Here is a 21171-nt window from a genome sequence, read left to right as displayed (position 1 = left end):
CATTTGACAACCTAGCTTCTGCTATGTGGGTCATGGGGAATGCCATGTACTCCACTAGTCAACCACCTGCACTAGAGATGTGCTCCTGCACCACACTGGGAAGGCTGGATAAAGAAATGTGGAATATATATATATATATATATATATATATATATATATATATATATATATATATATATATATATATATATTTTTTTCCAATGGAACATTACTCAGCTTTAAAGAAGAGTAAATTTATGGAATTTGCCAGTAAATGGTTGTAGTTGGAGAATACATGCTAAGCAAAGTAAGCCAATCCCAAAAAAAACAAATGCCTATTTTTTTTTTACTAATAGGCAGATACTAATTCACAATAGGGCAGGGCAGGGGCATTAGGGAAAAATAGTGTTACCTTAGATTAGGTAGAGGGAAGCGATGAGAGGAGAGAGTAGGGGATGTGGGGATAGAAAGGATAATAGAATGAAACAGACATTTTACTGTATGTATATATGTGACTGCATGACCAATATGATTCTGCAACATGTACACTCAGAAAAATGAAAAATTATATCCCATCTATGTATTATATATCAAACTGCATAAATGCTTTCTACTTTCATCTATATCTGACACAACATAAAAGAACAAAACAGAGCCTGCAGCCTCTAATTCCAATTTCGCTTCCTATTATAACTTTCCAATAATGACCCTATTAGAAATATAGGAATGCATTTCTTTGTGTCCATTTTATATTTTATGTATAAGAAATTATATAGTGAAAGAAGTAACTTCTTAACTTCAATATTGTTTGTAAGAATCACATTTCCACTGCCTAAAGCCCTAGTCTCTTCATCTCCTTTTGATATCCACCTATATTTTTTTTCTATGAGTATGTGGTGCCTTGAAGAGTTTCACCACCTCTGGGCATTTGGGTTGCTTCCTCTTTGGAGTTATGAAGAAGTATTCTCCTATAATTGCTGTGGTATATGTGTTTGGGTAAATTGCATTTAAGTATTTTTGGTGTTTATATTCTAAGAGTAAATTTCTGGATCATCAGTTATACATATTTGAAATTTCGTATATATTACCAAATGCTTTCCAAAGCAACTGTATGGATTCAACCCACTAGTAACATGGGGACACTCTAATCTATCAATATCCTCACTTACATTTATTACAGTCTTTTTTGTTATCTTAGCGATTTATCTGGGTGGGCAATAGTGACATATTTTGTTTTAATTTGTATTTCACCAATGACTAAGAAACTTCTGCCTCTAAATAAATTTTAAAAAACTCTAGATGGCCAGAAAATGAAGACTTTATTTCTGAAAATGTTTATAATGTAACATAATGTCTACTGCTTCTATGATTTTTCTTCACAGAAAAGAGATTATTAATACTATTAATCACATTTCTCTGATATTGTTATTTTATAATTAAAATAAGTAAACTAAATATAACATAATTGAGAGTAATCTATGATTTCTTAAATGAAGAAATAAGAAATTACAACTGACACACAACTACTTTCTCCCTTTTTGTTCAGTTGTTAAAGAAACAACAGTACCCTTCCTCAAATGTCTCCACAGCAAGCTGAATCAACCTCCATTATCATGGCACTGAGATTATTTTCTACGACTTTAAATATTACCAGAGATTCTAAATATATAGCTAAACTTGTTCCTCATATTTCTGTAGCTGTGTTATCCCCTCATTTGAATTTCAATTTACTATCTCTTTTTTTTTAACCCTTCAGACTCTTTCACAGCATCAAAAGTCTCCCATCTTCCTTGCTCATATGCACAGTCACACCAAGATTCCTGGACCTCTGACAGAGAATAACGCCAACACAGATGCAGCTGTGAGGTCCCAAATCTTTTATTGTCAGATGCTATAAAACTCATGAATTTTCTCATCAAAAACTTATGGACTTTCTTCTCATGAATGAAGTTGTTTTCCATTTCTTTCCAAAAGCTCAGGCCAGTGTCAATAACTGTTCTCACTGTATACCCTACTGGGTCCCTATGTGGGAATCTGTAAAAACAAAAGGACTACAATCTAATACACTTTGCCTAAGTGTATTAGAATGTTTACACATATAAACATGTATTTATATCCTAAGAGTAAATTTATTTACTCTTAGGATATAAATACATTTTCCTCTTTTTCATCCTTATTCCTTTCTTCATATTTCTACTGATTTCATTCTGGGTTTATTTGGGTTACTGCAAATTGATCTAAAGATTTACCTGTTTAAAAAAAATTCTCATTTATTTCTCTGCTTTGCCACTATGGGCAAGCATACTAATTTAAAAACAGATAACATCCCTGCAAATATATTCTGTTATTTTGCACAATTTGCTAATTATTGGGATATAATTTTAACCCATAGAATTACTCATACTCCTACCAAACACTCCTGGCTTGAATGAACACATTGTACCCTAATGACATGCCACGTTTATAAAAAATATAAAAAGGGGACATAACCCACAGTAGAATACAATTCTTAAGTTTATGAAAATGGGCTTAAAATAAAGGACATAAGGGACAAAGGGGGTCAAGTGAACTTAAGTGGTGGTTCATAATTCCTAAAAGTTATCCTGAGAACTGAACATTTCTTATATTTGAAATTTCCTGTTTACATGAGAGTCATGTTTTCTTGTTTACACTTAATATGCTCTGGTTATTCTAATTTATGAAAAAATGGGCTGATTTTTATTATAATCAATGCCAAGCAAGGCTTTAAATCAATTAAAATCTTTCATTAAGTATAACGTTACTTCCACATATCCTCTAAGTCCTCCTGATCTTGAGGAGAAAGTTGTTCATCCTCCTCTTCATCCCCTTGTTCATCATCAGAATGAGAATGTTGAGGGGATATAGTTTTATAATCTCTAGACGTAGCAGCAGCCCCAATTAAGGGGGTTTGTTCTGACTCGGTTACTTCACATGCCAAACAAACTGTCTCAGGGATTGACCAAAGCATCCTTAAAAACATTCCATATTGCAAAAGCATTAACTGGAATCTTTTCTGGCCCATGATCATCATAGTAGATCTTTGTCTTTTTACCTATTTTTTCCATGTTTCTAAATTTAAGGTTCCTTTCTCAGGGAACCAAGGAGAGAACTCGTGATTAAAATGAAAAAAAAAAAATGTCCTAATTGCTTAGAAGAAACTGAAATGCCCTGTTCATGGAGCATATGCTTAGCTATATCAATAAAGAGTCCTCTTTCTTTAGACTCATTATGGCCCATAACTTCTCAAAATAAGTTCTCTGATGACTTACCCTTTACTTACTTAGTAAATTAATGGGTCTGCAGCACTCTAGGAAAGAATCCTATCCTTACCTGAAAACTTTTCAATGAAATAAATGCATCAGACTTACAGATTACTGATCATTCCTTTTTGGGGTGCACCAGATGTCAGAGTTCAGTTCCAAAAGGGGGTCTCAGGAGACGAAGGGATGGTAAGGAGTTGGTGAAAGGGTGTGGAGAAACAACACAGACACCGAAGTGAAGGTGCTGAATCCCAATCTTTACTTGTGAAGTTAATCATATATTCTTTTTATTTTGGCAGGCTCACAATACTTTGTGGTTATAAAACAGGAATCATTATTCAAAGAAACTAAGTCTTACATAGCTACAATTAGAATAGAAGAATGTATCTTGGCTTATGGAAAAGCAAGCATTTTTCCTCTCAGTTCGTATTTTGCTTTGAGCTGTTTCTGTTTAGTTAACTTTTAATAAAAGTTAGAAATGTCCCAGACTATTGGCCTATACCTTGACTATTCTTTCTGGACTTACTGACTAGAACCAGTTCCACGGTTACAGCAAATGGTTAATTTGAAAAAGAGAGGCTATTAATTTTAATCAAAAAATAATAAGAACACAATCTATTGTGCACAGGAAGAAGAACAAGTCGTCCAGTACTAAGTACTAATCTGTCTTCTTAACATTAATTCTTCTTCTTCTTGTCAAGGATACAGGGAGTAAGAAGAATTAATCTCTTCTTAACATTAATTCTTCTTACTCCCTGTATCCTTGACAAGAATACAGGGAGTATTTCATTAAACATTAAAAATTTACACTCCACAGCTGAATCATTGCATTTAGAGCAAACAGATCTATTCTTTAGAAGTAGTTGCATTAATTAGGAAAGTCATGTTTTTCCTTCATACTTAATGGACATACGAGAAGTCACAAGTCAGGGGAGAGGTGTAGCAATTTACCAAGGGTGATATTGAGTTCAATATTAAAGGTGACATTGAGTTCAATCCCTGATACCCTAAAGCACCACCAAACAAGCAACAGCAATCATTCTAAGTTTCAGAGAGATTACTGGTTAAGGCACACTAATAAAAAGCAAAACTTCTGGAACTCAAACCAGTTGTATTCAGTTGCAAACAAAATAGAAACAGCTAGCCATCAAGTAATACACACAAAAACAAGGCTGCAGATTCCTCTTTACTTGCCAGAGCTTTTTTTATTTGGATGTGAAAGTCACTAAATGAGAGTAGCTTGCTTGTATCTACAGCATCTGTATAAAGGTACCTAGTCTCAAGTGAACTTCCTGAGCATTTTCCTCATCTAAACATGCAGATCAATAACACTTTTATAACAACAACGACAACAACAACAACAACAATAATAATAATAATAATAATAATAATAATAATCACTATAAGAGAGTTATTCCCATCATTAAAGGGACAAACAGAACAGACATCAAATGCTGTTCTGTTCCATTCTTTCCCATTCTCGCCCTTTTCCCATTTCTTAATATAAAGAAAAAAAGTGAGAATTCTTAAAAATCATTTTTTGAAGGCTTATATGATTTTCAAATGGTAAAGAAACTATGATAACATATCAAATAGTAATAAGATACAGAACCACACTAGCTATAGATGAAGTCTGGGGAAATTACCCATGAGACTTTTCACTCTGAGACATGGGCACCTGGTCTTACCCCTTATTTTAAATGAGAGAAAGTTTTGCACCATTCACATCATCATTCCTCAGATCACCAGAGATGATGATGACAGTTGCAGTACCCCCACATGTTTCTTGAACATTTCCAGATTTCAGGAAAAAGCTATCCATGCAATTTCTATAACTTGTAATATAATTTCCTACTAAATTCTAGTACTCAAAAAAATTTCTTTGTAAGATGCAAGCAATGTGTTGTAGAAAATCAGTAGTATCCTATAATTAGAAACTGCAGAACAGGGTGTGGTTGTGCATGCCATGTAATCCCAGTGGCTCAGGAGGCTGAGAGAGGAGGATCATGAGTTCAAAGACAGCTTCAGCAAAAAGCGAAGTGCTGAGCAACTCAGTGAGACCTTATCTCTTAATAAAATACAAACAAGGACTAAGGATGAGGCTCAGCGGTCAAGTGGAATTGAGTTCAATCCCTGGTACCCTCCACTACAACCAAATAAAAAGACTAGTGTTTCCTTTCTGACACATTACCCTAGGAAATGAGAATCTTTATTCCAGAGAATCTACTGTGTATTACTTACTATACACAGTAGAGATATATAACAGAGATGTCAATTTGCTTGAAAAACGGAGATGTCAATTTGCTTAACAAAAGGATTCACCATCATAATACCATAAGGAGTTTAAAGGAGACATCAGAAGACTCAAGAAGAGATGCTATGGCCATCCAGGGAGTCTGAAATATGATTTCTATGAGTCCCAAAAACATCCATGGATCAAATATAACCAGTAAATGCTCTCATAATTAAAATGATTGTTAAAGTGGAAAAAAAAAAACTATTCCTCTTGGTAACATTACTGGATCACCCTAGGGGTCCTCCAAGACCCCCCAAAAATCATTCAGATCACTCCAACCTCCAGCTCTGTGGCTGAAAGCCACTCTGATTCACCGGTACTTATGCCAAACCAGTTGTACAATATTTTGAATATCAATCCTGGGCATTGTAAAAACTGCTTCTTAAATAAGAAACTTCCCCCCCAAAAAATTTTAAGCACTCTTCCCTTGAGCTATTTGACAGAGTTTTCTACCTAAAAATACCACAGCTGAAAGTAAAATCCAGCTCCATGAAATGCATCTCTTTCCTATAGTAAGTTTCATCAAATTATGTATGTTAAAATTTAATGTAGAATACATACACAGCCTCAATATAGTTCTAAGCTATGATACTACAATTTTTTAAACTATAGAGATACAAGATTTGCTGGTGGATGGTGCAAAACTATATGTTACCATACAAACACTCATTTCTTTGGGACCATGTATTATTAATCTCTTTACTCATCCCAACAATAATAATGATTCAAACATAAAAGGTATAAATAATTCATTAATGACAAAGAAAAATCTTGGTTCTATTTTTGGAAATACTTGGGTTTATTAAACTACACAACAATGAAGCACTTCAAATGCCCCTAAAATTATAGAGAATACCCTAAATTGTGACCATTTATCTTTCTGCTTAACTTTAATTTTTATGAATTGGTTACAAATGGGTACTATGCAGTCAGTAAGAGCTTGTCACAAGGAAATTAATTAAAATCACCATATATATTTTTGAAGGAAAATATCTGCATTTGAAGACAGAAATAAAAGTCTTAATTCTGAAAAGAAAATGATTAGCTATATGCAAATTTACAATTCACTAAATCCATATAACTGTGATTTCATTACCTAAAGTACGTAACAGTGCCATCAAATTTTACTCGCTAAACAACAGCTTAGAACACAGCCCCACAGTTAAAGGTATTTGACAATAAATAATGGTCAATAACAAAGAGCCAGGCACAAAACAACTGGTCAAAATAAGATGAGTCAGAGCTCTGAAGACACAGGGAGTCACACAGATGCCCAAGAAATGCTGTTTCCATGAGCCCAACAGGCAGCCACACAGATCACATTGTGCTTGGATTTGTTTTGTCAAGTTCAAGATATGATGGGATGTTAGGTAAAGCAGAAGGTCAATGCCAAGGGAGTCACAAGTGAAAGTCATTGATTTATCCAAAAACATGATTTCCAATACTTGTAAGAGCCACCACCTCATAGCAGCTGAGCACAGTAAAATACTCCAGGCTAAAGTGTACTTGCCCCTTCCAACTTCTCCATCATGTTAGTCAGGATCGCCTGCAGGGTATGCAACAAGAGGAATTGCTCCAGTCCAAAGGTGTTGATGTACAGGTCCTGGAGGACATTCTGCAATGAAAGAGTGAGAGGTGTAAATATGTCACTAGTTTCAAGCCCCATCTATCTTGGTTTCTATCCTTCATCTGCTTCAGATAAAGAGTGAAGGTAATTGTCAGTTGCCCATCACCACATGACACTGTCATTACTGCTCTTTTTTTATCCATTTTTAAACTCAGGGTAACAAGTGATGCCACATCTGGAGTGTGTATCTTGGCACACACTGCATTGGAGCTTTGTCTGTAGTTCCTGTGGTTCCCTACAACAGGGACTATTACTACTACCAGAAAAAAAAAAAGAAAGCAGAGAAGTTAGGTAACTTTTTCAAAGTAACAGTCACAAAATATTCTAGACAGGATAGAAATTTGGACTATTCCATCTCTCACGTATTGGTTTCTATCCCACCAAGAATTCTGTTGATTTAAAAAATAACATTTAAGGCTGCTTAAGTGGGAAGCAATGACACCTGTGTAATGTGTCTATGCAGAGAGGGGGAGGAGCAGAGAGGAGTTGCCAGGGGCCACCGGGCCTGCTTTAGAGAAATAGGGAGCAGCAGGGATGTCTGGGTGGAATCTGCTTTGGCCATGGCCACAATTGCAGGGACCAAGAACAAGGTGGAGAAGGCAACGTGCAAGAGCAAAGTCTGAAATGGATGTCACATGAATCATTTTAAGAGCTGCACACAACTATGAACATTTCTGAGGCCTTTTCTCATTAAAGTATATAAAAATGAATGAATTTGCCTGCTTGGGTATTTTGGAGTGTCCTGGATGCTTCTGCAAAAGTCTTGCCTTGTCACCACAGGTTTTGCAAAGCATGTTTGCTGTGATAAGTTCCCTCAGTTGTCCCGAGTGGAGCATAACGGTTGACTCCCAAGATGAGCTTCCAAGAAACATTCTGCTGGTCAGGCTTCTGAATGGCATTAAGCAGACACTTTGGAAACCTAGCCAGTGGGTGCAGTAGGACTAATTGCACAAATGTATTAATGGTTAGGGCAGCACTTTCACTAACTGTAATGCAAAAATCTGTAGAGCTCCCAGTGTAGATGGCAGCCTTGGGTGCAATCCTGGAGGCCCCAGTGAAGGGTATACCTGTTACCATTTCTTAAAGCATTTCATAACTATGAAAACAAGAGCCTGGAGACTTAAATTCAGCAAATGTGGCATCATCATTTTTTGGCGACACATTGTTAAAAACTGGCTCCACAGGATATGTCAATGGGATCCATGGCTTTTTTTCTGAAGCAATTTGGTTCAAATTATTAAACCATCGTCTCAGCCCCTACCTCAGTGAAAATCACTTTATGACTTTGAAGTGCAAGACAAAAAAATCAGCAAATAATAACCACCGTTATTATTTGTTCTGACCGTGATACAAAGAGTGAATGAAAGGTGTGCTGGAGGAATGTTGGCAGAAAAAACTGAAATATTTCTGATTTCCTACATTGAGTTTAACTTTGCTGCTAAGCAGCTGACAAAATGGGGTAATCCTTCCATGCCAGGAGTTGATACTAAAGAATATACCTCAGCAGCATTCCAGAGCAGCACTGCCCCAAACCACTTCAACACCAAGAAGAACACCAAAAAGCAGCACTTCTTCACTTCCTTCACCATGGCAAACACGTCCTCTCATACATCCCAGAACTGCCACTCCATGGAGATCAGCCCGCCTGACCTCATCAGCTCCAGCAACCCTCAGCTTCCAAAAGAATCAGAGAAATGTCTGGGCTTACTTCATTGCCTCTTATCAGATTTATGTGATTACTGTTGCCTTCATTGTGACCCCACAAACAAGCAGCCCAGTGACAACTGGCCCTTCATTAACTTTCCTGTTGGATGTCCCCTCTCTATATTCCTTTGGAACTTTGAATCTTCTATTTCCAGAATGCCCTTCTCCTGGCTACCACTTTCCTCTCATTTCCATCATGCCAGATATGGTGCTGCATCTGCTGGAATGAGACCCAGTCTCATGAAAGAATATTGAATATTATAAAATGTTAGTTCTACCCAAAATTATCTACAGATTTGTTGCCATCTCATTACAAATTCTAGCAGTCAATATTATGTAAATCTGTATATTAATTCTGAATGTTTATATTAATTCAAAATTTAAACAGTATAGATGATCTCAGAACCTGGGATTATAGTATGGTAAAATTAATTAGGAAGGGATTACTTTTGAGTATTAATTATTACTGAGTTTTGTATGATCTACTTAATTTTAATAATAGTAAGGTTTAATAATTATTTTCAAAATTTATAAAAACTACTCTCATAAATAAAAATATGTGGAATGACTTTAGCAAACAAATTTTTTCAGGTATCCAGGGAAGTTTAGGTATCTATGATTTTCTTACTAGACATTCTCAAGTACTGGAAGAATATTAGCCTAATTAAAAAACAGAAAGAAAAAAATGAAAGAAACTTCAGCCCCTGCCCAAGAATATATAATTTGGTTTTCAAGAGTAAGCAGGTTTTTGAAATTATAAATAGGTCAATTTTTTTCTACTACAAGCATGGCTTTCCTTATAGATTATAGGTGAAGTCTGTGGATTTGGATCTGGAGAAAACTTTATATAATGTTCTACAAGCCATTTAAGAAAAAAAAGGCCATGAAGTTTCATGGTTCCTTTAAAACAATATACATTTTGCTCAAAATGTACTCTTCTGGACCCAAATTGTAAGTCAACCATTGAAGTTGCAAATTGTAGACATAAATGATTTATAATTAAGGTAATCCCAGAAGACTAGAAATTTTTTTTACCAATTATATCATAACAAGTCCAAACCCTTATATCTATCAGATAAATATTGGTTGATGAATGAAACTAACAAGCTATTACTTTTCAATATACCTTCAGGAGAGCCCTAGAAATGCAACTGTGCTGCATTCTTTTAGGAAGTTTCTTCCAACTATTATTCTCTAATTTAAAGATGACACTAGCACAAATTCCTTAAATTTTAATTGGTGGACAGCAGCCTGTGTCTTGTGCATTGTGTAAGTGCCAGTGTCTGAGGTGTCAGATTGTATATATGGAAAGAAGAGCCCCCTGGCTAATAGAGGAGCTAAAACAAAAGGCAGTAAGAGCTATTTTGTTCCGTGAATATGTTTGGACACAGAATACAATGAAGAATGATGATTTGACTGAAGAAGGATTTACAAAGAGTAGTATACAAATAAGAAAAAGTCTAATGAAAATAATGAAGATCTCATTGCTCTGAATAATTGGAGAAATAAATCCTATTTTAAATCAAAGATAATACTGTGAACAGGCCATACTTTATGTTAATATTAACCTACAATTTCCTTCTTACATGCGTTGGTCTTCATCACATTTACAGAACACATCTGTTGTGCTCTGTGACAATCTGGCTGAGTCCTGATTCCTCAAGTTTTCAGATATGACATACTTGTAACACCCCGAGTTATTGAGGTCAACATGAGGATCCTAAGTCCACGAAAATAAAACTCTTCTTCACATTCTGCAATTAAAAACAAGTTAAAAGGAAGGGATTCATAACATAGAGTAATTACTTTTTGAAAAGTCAAGAGACTGTTCTATATGATTTGATTTTTTAATTGTTTTTATGATTTGAATTTTAAACCATCATCATCTTGATGTTTAGAACTTTAATTTATGGAACAATCAGGCAATTTTTATATTTAACTTTAAATACCTGAATATTATAAATCAACTTAGGTGAACATTTTATTTCAGTGAAACTTCTAAACAACTTGTCACTTATATTGTACCAGCAATGATTTGTAAAAAATGATGTGCTAAGTAATCCTAGGGTATAATTTAGGAACGCAAAGAAAACTGTCAAGAAATTCACAGAGATAACATTTAATCAATCTTTGCAGATTAAAGTAATAAATATTAAATTAATCAACACAGCTTAATTGAAGATCTAGTGTAACATATTTTTTATTAGACTTGTTATTAATGGACTTTTAAATGCTACCACAACTTGAACTCTGGGTTAAATATAGATAAAGATCCACTGTTGCAACACAAAAAAAGAAAAAAAAAAACAGTACTTTAATAGCCCTTTGTTTCCATGGACCTCGTCCTGTTATATAGAGTAAGGATACACAAGACTCCCTCTTTCCTCCCTAGGGTTAGCTACATGTTTGGCAAGATATCAGTTTGAAGGATGTTGAAGTAACTAAAGCAAAATTCTGATAAAAGTACAAGTGCAGTAGCTAAGACTGAAAATAATAAAAGAATTTTTATTGTCTCCAAAGATACTGTTTTCAAATCGGTGATTCTTGTGTTTTTTATTTAAATCTCACAGTAATATAGAGTCATGTGCCACCTAACATTTTGGTAAACCACAGATCACTTATATAATGCATGTACTAAATAGCCAAGCACATAGTAGGCTATACCATGTAGGTTCCAAGATGTGTGCACAATGATGAAACCACCTAAGATGCATTTCTCAGAGGTATCCCTGTTGTCAAGTGCATGACTGTATAATTAAGGATGCTCTGGTATATAGTGGTAAAGACCTGAACGTGCCTCCCAAACCCTTCAGCATTCTCTTCTTGGGTTTCATTTTATCTTTTTTCCTTTCTCTTTTTCAGTTATTGTCCCCTTTCTCTTGGTTCCCATTCATTTGTCTCTCCAGAGAGTGCAAAGGCTGATCACTGGCTGTGGATATAGATTTTCTTCCTGATTGTGAACTTTATTCTGTGTCTTCTTCCACTGGATATTAAAATTAAATAAAGATAAAAAATATGGTGAATCACAGTCACTAAAAATAAGTAAGAGAAAATGTTTGAGAACTTTACTTTTTCACATTTTCTACATCACAATGGTCTTGCCCTCAACTTGAATGACAATACTCTTTAATGTTGAGTAGAATTAGAAAGAAATATGTGATGCACATGTGAGTCCCATGCACACATGTCTGCTACATGAAGCAAATGCACCAATAGCAAGACAGAAGCAGCTTCCTGGCTAGATAGCTAGATTCTTCTGAATGCACAATATCATTCTGATCGATACACAACATGTATGAGGGAAGGACTTCAACCATCCTTACACAGCACAGACCTCTCAGGGGATTTGCAATCTAGTGGCAATATGAAAATAAAGAAAACAAGCAAGATTCTTTCTCCAAGTGCTTCCTTTCTTCTTGGTTAAGGCAGTGTAGGCACGTCCTGCTCCCTCGTTCATTTGGTAACTGTACCACTCAATATAAGCACATATCTGTTAGCACAGGACTTCTTTCCTCGGGATTCCAAATAGGTCCACTTATGATTTCTGAACACCAAGGAGTGGGTTTTTTGGTTTATAACAATAACAGATCCTCAAGGGATCAATAATGTTTCTTTATATTGTTAATGCCAACATCATTTGTACATGCTATTATCTGTACTACAGGTTCTAATTCTCAATAATTTTGCATTATTATCTGCATAAGGGAAGCTTAACAGAATGAAAATCAATAATCCTCACTTTTTCATATTTTGCAGATAAAAGTTATCGTGGTAACAATGTTCTTCCCTTTAGTTCATACTTTAAACCTATGAAACAAGGCAGTTCAAAATTTTTACATTTGAAAGAATGGAAAATAACTGAGTAGGCTTCTAATTTATGTTTTAAATAAGAAGCATACTGGGGAATGATATTGCCCAAATTATATTGTTATAATGGGTGTATATGTAGAAATATGTAGTAATGAATACCATCATTATATATGTATAATTATAATGCACCAATAAAGATATGAAAAATGTGAAAAGCATAGATTGAACTTATCAACAGACACTCTTAGCAATCTTTTCTGATATTGTCTGCCTAAGCCTATTTTCTAAATATATTAAGGACTATAGAATCATCATTACTTCATGAATTCCAAGGTCATTTCTTGGCAGTACCAACAAATAAGGCAAAAATCACATTGAGTTTTTAATAACACAGAATCAAATAGGACAGTGAGGACTTCATCTCAAATTTTGCAAAGAACTGACCTTAGTATCTTATCACGTGAAATTTGGTCTTGCCTCTCAACCAGCCAGGGGCACTTGAATTACCAAAACAGAGTATTAAGGGAATCAAACTAGCTATTATAGATCCAAAATCTTTGTTTTCTGCTACTAAACCCTCACAAATCTCAGGAAAGTTTATCAGATGATGACACAGTCATGGCCAAGTAGTAAAATTTTGTTTTTAAAAAGATGTCAGCTATTTTAGAATAACATAAAAAACAAAGGTTCACTCTTCTTTTGCTTGTCGCATTTGGTTAAGAACATGAGCCAGGGTCCGGGGATATAGCTCAGTTGGTAGAGTGCTTGCCTTGCATCACAAAGCCCTGATTTCAATCTCCAGTACACATATACAAAAACATGTGCCAACATATTTTCTATCCTAGCAGGTCATGCCGTGTGTACAGCCAAAGGAGCACTCCCCCAAGAAAATACAAATGTAGCTTATGCAGTGTTGCATGTTGTGTACTATATGCCCTCAGACCACTACTTCAACCCTAGTTTGATGTGACCCCAATTCAAAATAATTAACCAGTCACTATAAAGAAATTCTTAAAAGCTGAAAAACTAAGGCCAATTGCTTTATTCAAGAGAGCTAAATGTATGCCAGTCAATGTTCTACAATTCCTGCACAGAAAACACCTTTTATTTTACTCCCACACTTCCTTATGCAATTTTTATTGTTGCACTTCTCATCCACGTCTGTTTCCCATTCTTGAGGCACCAAAAATGATATCTACCAGACAGACAGCAGCTGCAAATATATGCGCAGGGAAATAAAAACAACTACTAAAACCTGGACAATGCCTTTTGGTCATATTTCTGAGGAACATCATTTCACTATCTTCAGAAAAATGCCTACTCTCCCTTAATAAAGTGTATAAAGTATAACCCCAACCCAACTCCAGCAACACCAGCAACATCCATTTTATGTGGTAAAATTCCAATTGGTTTATAATATATTTTAATGCTATTATTCTTAATATTACATATATCATCTAAAGGATTTTACAGTCTTCTAAAATGTTTGAAACCACAAACAACAACAACAAGAAGAAATGAGCTTAATAAATTTAAAATATTTAGTCTTCCATAGCAACCATTATCTTAAGTCATGAATAGAACTATCAGTAGCAATTCTGTTAGTTTTCTGCCTAAGAGTTTGGCAGAAGCTCAAGAAGCTTATGTCTGCTCTTGGCTCCATAAGAGAATAAATGTAGTGCCTTCACAACTCACTATATGCTGAAGTCATTTCTGTTGTCAATTTTTTTTCATTTTCACAATAACTTCTGGTTTATGTAATGCAACTTCTTTTCTAAATTGGGTAAAAAAGAAAAAGTATTAAATCATTTATTAACTTTGTGTTTTGTAACCTCCTCTTAATTGAAAACTCCTACCTTACTCTCCTGCCTGAAGCAAATGGTGGACTGTTTAAAATTATACTTGCACTTTTCAGGATTCATTATGATAATCCAATTTTTGATAATACATTATCACAGAAACTCCACTGGGGGTGTATTTATCTAACTACTTCCTTTGAATCGCAACTAATAAAAATACTTAGCAATATGGAGCTGTATATGTACAAATGTAAGATTTTTTTACACTATCATATTATATGTGCTTCTAACACAGAAATTATTTGATAGAGAAAAATAAGAATCTCTCACTTATGTAAAACTGCTTTGCTTTTTAAAAGCTCAATTAAATTTGTTACGTGTGTTTATTATATATATATATATATATATATATATATATATATATATATATATATATATATATATATATTAAGGTCACTAATAAGCTAGTCAGATTCTAAGTTTCAAAACCAAAATTTATATTTAATACTAGTGCTATAATGAGGGCTATAAAATATTCTTATTCCTTTAGATGGAAAAATATTCATGTAAACAATATTTGAACTAAGAAAAGTACCAGCAATATATCAGCAGTAAGTGACTTGATATATTGTGTTCACACTAAATTATATTGCAAGAACTAATCAAATTAACACCTGGAAAATTTACTATTGTAAATGCTATGTAAATTTTTATGTTTTCTACTTTAATTTTGTTCATGTTTACACATTATTTGTTTTCCTTTGCAGACATTCTCAACAAAGAAAGATGATTATTTCCTTCTAAACAAGTAGAAATATCTATTTTTGACAATATTTCTACCTGTTTCAACCTTCTCTGTGCACTGAACTCTCAGCTATTTTCACATGAGATTACGTAAAAAGACAGATATTTTCAAGTTTCTTTTTTAAAAAAAAAACATGTAAAGGATGAAGCTGATTATTTCTCTTTCATTTTGTGCAGTCATTTCAGTCTGCAATTAAGGCATATATAATTATCATAAACAAAAGAAATACAAAATTACAATGATAACCTAACATTACCTTTCACTTACTACTCAACAGGTACTCTTCTCTGAGGGCAAGACCTAAGGAAGTATCAGTAAATATTTGTTGAGTAGATGCCCATATACTCAAAAGCTGAAAATATGAAAATCTATCTTTTCTTTCTCCCTATTTATAAAGAACTACCTTTCAAATTTTAAAATCATAATGGTAGAAACAAATGATTTAGTAATATAGTATTTTCATTGGAAAAGCAAAAACCAAATGTGAAAACTCTACACAGGATGACTCATAGTCCTCACAAGGACCATTTTAAAATTATTCTTAAAGTGGCTTAAATAATAAAAGTTTAATAATGGAATAATTCACTAACCTCAACAAATCTCCTGACCACCACCAACTTCAATCAATTAACGATAGATAAATAACAATGAAATAAAAATTGATGAGCATGGCCTTCTTGGTATACAAAGTTCTACATAGGAATTGAGCATGTTTGGTACATAAATATTGTTTTTTTTTAATTTCTTATTTTAGTTTATTGTTTTGACTTTGAAAAAGAAAAAAATGTAGAAAATGAACAGCCAGTGATGAAGATGGTGTCAAATAGCATGATCTGCTGTTCTGGCCTGTGACTTTTAATACAAAATGTTTAACTCTTGGCAATGGAAACAGGTTTTTTTTTTCTGAACAATAAATATAATAATAATAATAATAATAAGAAGAAGAAGAAGAAGAAGAAGAAGAAGAAGAAGATGATGATGATGATGAAGACAAAGACAAGAATCAATTAGCATGAAACATGTAAACTTTAGAACATTTTATACTAATATCATAGAATGGGAATAATAATTAATATAATGAAGAAGCAAGTGTATGACCATGAATGAAGACTGAGAAGGAAAAGTCAGTTGATATCTAGTAGAGTACTACAGAAGGGGTTTCAAAATAGGATAAAAGTTTAAATTCATGACCCCTAAGACACTCTACCCTAAAAAAGATTTATTTAATTTTAAAATTATCTCTCAATACATATGCATATATAGAGAGAAATCCTAGGATTATTGTTCCATTGTTCACTTTCACTCTGCATTATAAACTTCTCTCTAATACAGGATTTCATTTTAATTGGATAAAAGGGATCCAAAAGGTAACTGTAGTATGTCACCTACATTATTCCCCTCTTCCAACACAATGTTGCAGAACAGGAACAAAAACGCCACACACTCATATTTGCTTTTGGTTTTCAAATAATTTTGACATTTTTTTAGAGAGAGAGAGATTTTTTATTTTTTGGCGGACACAACATCTTTGTTTGTATGCCTGGCGAGCATACTACTGCTTGAGCCGCATCCCCTGCCCCTGATTTTGACACTTAAATGATGGTACATGATGGATGTTTTCTGCCCAGTGGAATAATGTATAATGGCATTGAAAGCTTTCCTTTCAATAGTTATGACCAAATGGAATGTTCATAATAATCAAAATGGTAGAACCCATAATCCATAACTCTATTGATGGTGTACAAAAAGTAAAATGCAGGGCTCTGTTGTAGGGCACTCACCTAGCATATGCGAGGACCTGGGTTCGATCCTCAACACCAAATAAAAATAAATACATAAAATAAAGGTATTATAACCATCCACAACTAAAAAATTAAATATTAAAAACAAAAAGAAGAAGCAACACTGCTGGAAGAATGGTGAGAATGAGTGTTAAGTTATAGAGCTTCATGAGAAAATCTAGAGGCAGGAGGACAAGTCAGGAAATCCTAACAATAATTTCAGATATTAAATAATAATGGTTCAGTCTGAATTGGAAATAAGGAATAAAATTAGATTTCATCAGAAAAAAATAAGAATGCTGGTAATGAAGTGGTTATTCAATGAAATAATAATTCTGCCTTTTTGAGACTGGAAGTGCTAATGAGACAAATCATGATCAACTATCTTTAGGTGTGCAACACTAAGCTTGTAAACACAGTTTCTTCTTTTTTACTTGCATTGCCAACTGTCATTACTCACATAGATTATTTCATTAATACTATATAAGTAAGGGGCTGGGGTTATGGTTCAGTGGTAGAGCACTCACCTAGCACATACAGGGTGGTGGGTTCAATCCTAAGCACCACATAAAAATTAAATAAAGGTATTGTGTCCTACTACAACTAAAACAAAACAAACAAACAAACAATAAAAAATATATAAAATATTAGTAACTTTCTTGCCACCAACATTGCTACTTGCCTTCCCTTCCCCCAATGACCCATCTCAAACCATGATCACAAAAACCATATTTTTTTACTTGAAGTTCTTCAAAAACTTTTAAAGGTTTTCAGAATAAAATGAAAACAATTTACATTAGACTATGATCCTCTCTCTACATACATCTGAAACTCATTCCTCACTATGATCTTACAGATACTGTATATAACATCCTAAGAGAGCTTGGAACTATTGAAATCTACAGATTATCCCCATTACACAGGCTACATATAGTCCCTCTTCACCCAGTTGAAGACTCTCAAAGAGTACTGGTGGACTGAAGCACTATCTCTCTGGAAAACATTCTCCACATCTGCATCTACTTTCTTCTCCACCTGAATTCCATACAGGCTGGGTCAGTGGTCTACACTTTGATGCCATAACAACCTGTACACTACCATTACACTCAACCACACAACTTATGAAGAGTTGGTTACAACTGGGTTAGATTGCTCCTGGATCCTCAGGAACTTAAAGCCCAAAATCAGACTATAGGTGCCCTGTCTCACTGATACATGCTTAAATACTTAAGAAGTATTTGTATAATGGGATAACTCATTTGGAGGATTGTTCAGATATTCCAGAAAATCACAGGATTGCAAACCAAAAGAAGATGTATTCTAAGTGTGATTTTGGTCAAATATTTAAATATTTTCCTTTTTTAAAAAAGTATATGAATAAGAATTCTATAATGTACACATTTTAGATAAGATTTTCACTGCACTTTTGCTGACTGTTACTTTTAATCTGGAAAAGAGAAATTTAAGGAAGTGTTTTTCCTACTTCACAAGCACACATTCATGCTGCATTCAGAAACTTCCTAAAAACAAATCAGAACTCCTTTCTTTCAACTGAAGTCTTAATGTTTAAAAACACAAGTTAGTGAAAAATAATTTTTCTTTTCTACTGGGGATTTAACTCAGGGGTACTCAAATGCCAAGACATATCCTAGCCCTATTTTGTATTTTATTTGAAGACAAAGTCTCACTGAGTTGCTTAGTGCCTCACTGCTACTGAGGCTGGCTTGAACTCAGGATCCTCCTGCCTCAGCCTCCCTAGCTTGGAGGATTACAGGCATGGTCCACCTTTCTAACTCTTATATTGTACTATTTTTTAGCATTGCAGAAGATTCAACTAACTGTTAAATGGATTAATTAAAGAGAGCAATTCATAAGGTACTTGACCTTGGAATGTATACCTTGAATTCTTTCATAGTAATTTTATTTTAATATAAATGGTTTCTGGTTTTGATAAAATTAAACTTAGTATGTATTATTTTTCCTCAAATGTGTGTTGAAAAAAGGGGTCAGCACACTGAGAATTAAAAAGAAATCTTAAGTTTTCAATTGTAATGTGCTATTATTTAGCTACTGAAACAACAAATTTCCTCAGAAGTTCTCATATTACCAATGTAAATTTAGTTTTTTCTAAACTTGTATTCCAAAGCTCAATTATGTGTATTTTAGAGCAATGCATTTTTACCTCCTAAGAGAATGCATAAAAAAGACAAGCTACTCAAAAGAAGTGTGTCCATCTTTGCAAGTCAAAGTTTTTCATATTTAAACTTCTAAATATGGTGTATCTTAAAATCAAAAGTTACAGTTAATTGAAGATATTTGGTTCTGTTATGTTTCATCAACTTCAATCCATAAAGAAATTTATTAATTTAATAATACGGTATATAGATTCTGGCAATTTTTAATTGTGAAAAAAAGATAACGAGAGAGAGAGAGAGAGAGAGAGAGAGAGAGAGAGAGAGAGAGAGAGAGAGAGAAATCTGCTGCTGCCCGGCTGCAGCAGAATATCCTTGGGGGTGACGAATTACTTGTATATGTTGGTGCAGCAGCAGGAATGGAAGCCGTTTATTGTAGGATAACAGAGGTATTTATAAATTTTGCACAGCTTAACTTAATTAGCATAAACTAGATACAGCAGTCAGCCAATCAGGAATCTCCACACTTAATGGCTCGCTTTTGTTACTTCACAAACCACTCCCTCTGACATTTGGCCAGGCGCCATCCAGACTTGTTTACAGACTCTAGCAGAAATCAACATTACTGCATGCATTTTCTTGGTTGTAAAAGAACTGATTTATTGTTATGGAAACAGAAGCCGCTTGCTAGAGCCAGGCTAGGTGTTTAATTTGCATAGAAGGAGAAGTAGATTGTATATGTCCTGATCTGTGAAACACAGGTAGGGCCTCAGAGATAAGGGGCCCTTTCAAATCCAGACATTTCAAAGTGCCATTTCAATCAGACCAACCTACACAACATGAAGAGGCCAGATAGATTAAATGAGACTCAAATTTTGCCTTCTGCCATCTCTGCAGGAAAAACATAAGTGCTACAAAAGATGACAGATACCAGATAACACATGGATTCTACCCCAGTCTCTTGACCTCCAGTGTGGTGTCTCTGCCATAATTTCAAGACTGTGGAGAATGGGCAAGCCTGCTCAGCATGATGAAATGCAGTCATTGTGCATGTGATTGATCCAATTGATGAGAATAATCAACCATGCCTATGTGTGCATCTCTCTAGTAAAGAGTAACATACCAGTAGAAAATGAGAGATTTAATATATCTGGGTCTTTCTGCTCCTCACCAACTGTCCTCCACTAGCTGTTAGAAGCTTTTTATCAATAGCCCACTCTATATGACAGTATTTGCAGAATACTTTGCATCCTTGAAGATGACTGTCTAACCAAAAGTTTCCAGAGATGATGGTCATCTTTTCAGAACAGTGGTGAGATAGCATTTTAAGTTCAACAGGTGAAAAGAACTGAGTCACAGCACAGAACAAGAACCTTCTTGCCTTGTATTTCACAGAGTGCAAACAGTGGAGGATGAATTTCTGAGGCATAGTCCTGAAAAAGTAAGATTGCAAGAGCAGGGTTCAGTGATGAAAAGCCTAAACAGACATGAAGAGGATGGAACTTTGGAAAACAGAGGAGGAGCTAATGGAGCCAGTTGGCCTTGCTCACAACCCTGAGGCATAAAAGACATTTTTGTCTCTCATTGACATGACCACCAGCAATGAGGGTACCCTTGATTACTTGTTTACTTTTTGATATTAAGAAAAAGAAAGTTTGCTAAGTTGCAATGCCCAGTGTAGGATACAACATGTTTAGTGAAATGTCACTGATGACCTATTACAACATACTAAAAATCTTTCTCTGTCCCCTACACTTCTTGCACACTGGCAGCAGTTAGCCCAGAGTTCACTCACTGATTTGAGGGACTTTCATGAAACCCTCTGATTTGCCCAGCCATGGGCCTGGGATTGTGGGATTACAACATACTTCAGAGATGGTATGAGGGGTTATTTAAGCAGAATGTATGTTATCATGAAGGTAAGAAAATTAGTACATGTAATGAGGGAATGTTAAAA

At 34.5% G+C, this 21171-nt stretch overlaps 1 pseudogene; it reads left to right on the top strand.

Moving 5' to 3' along the window:
* The first annotated feature begins 8281 nt into the window (after positions 1-8281).
* On the top strand, positions 8282-9116 carry LOC143640790 (E3 ubiquitin-protein ligase SH3RF1 pseudogene; annotated as a pseudogene).
* The last annotated feature ends 12055 nt before the right edge of the window (positions 9117-21171 follow it).

The sequence above is a fragment of the Callospermophilus lateralis genome, unplaced genomic scaffold (genome assembly GCF_048772815.1).
Source record: "Callospermophilus lateralis isolate mCalLat2 unplaced genomic scaffold, mCalLat2.hap1 Scaffold_6079, whole genome shotgun sequence".
Classification (NCBI taxonomy): Eukaryota; Metazoa; Chordata; class Mammalia; order Rodentia; family Sciuridae; genus Callospermophilus; species Callospermophilus lateralis.
The sequence above is the reverse complement of the archived record's forward strand: the minus strand, read 5'-3'. Positions and strand labels throughout refer to the sequence as shown.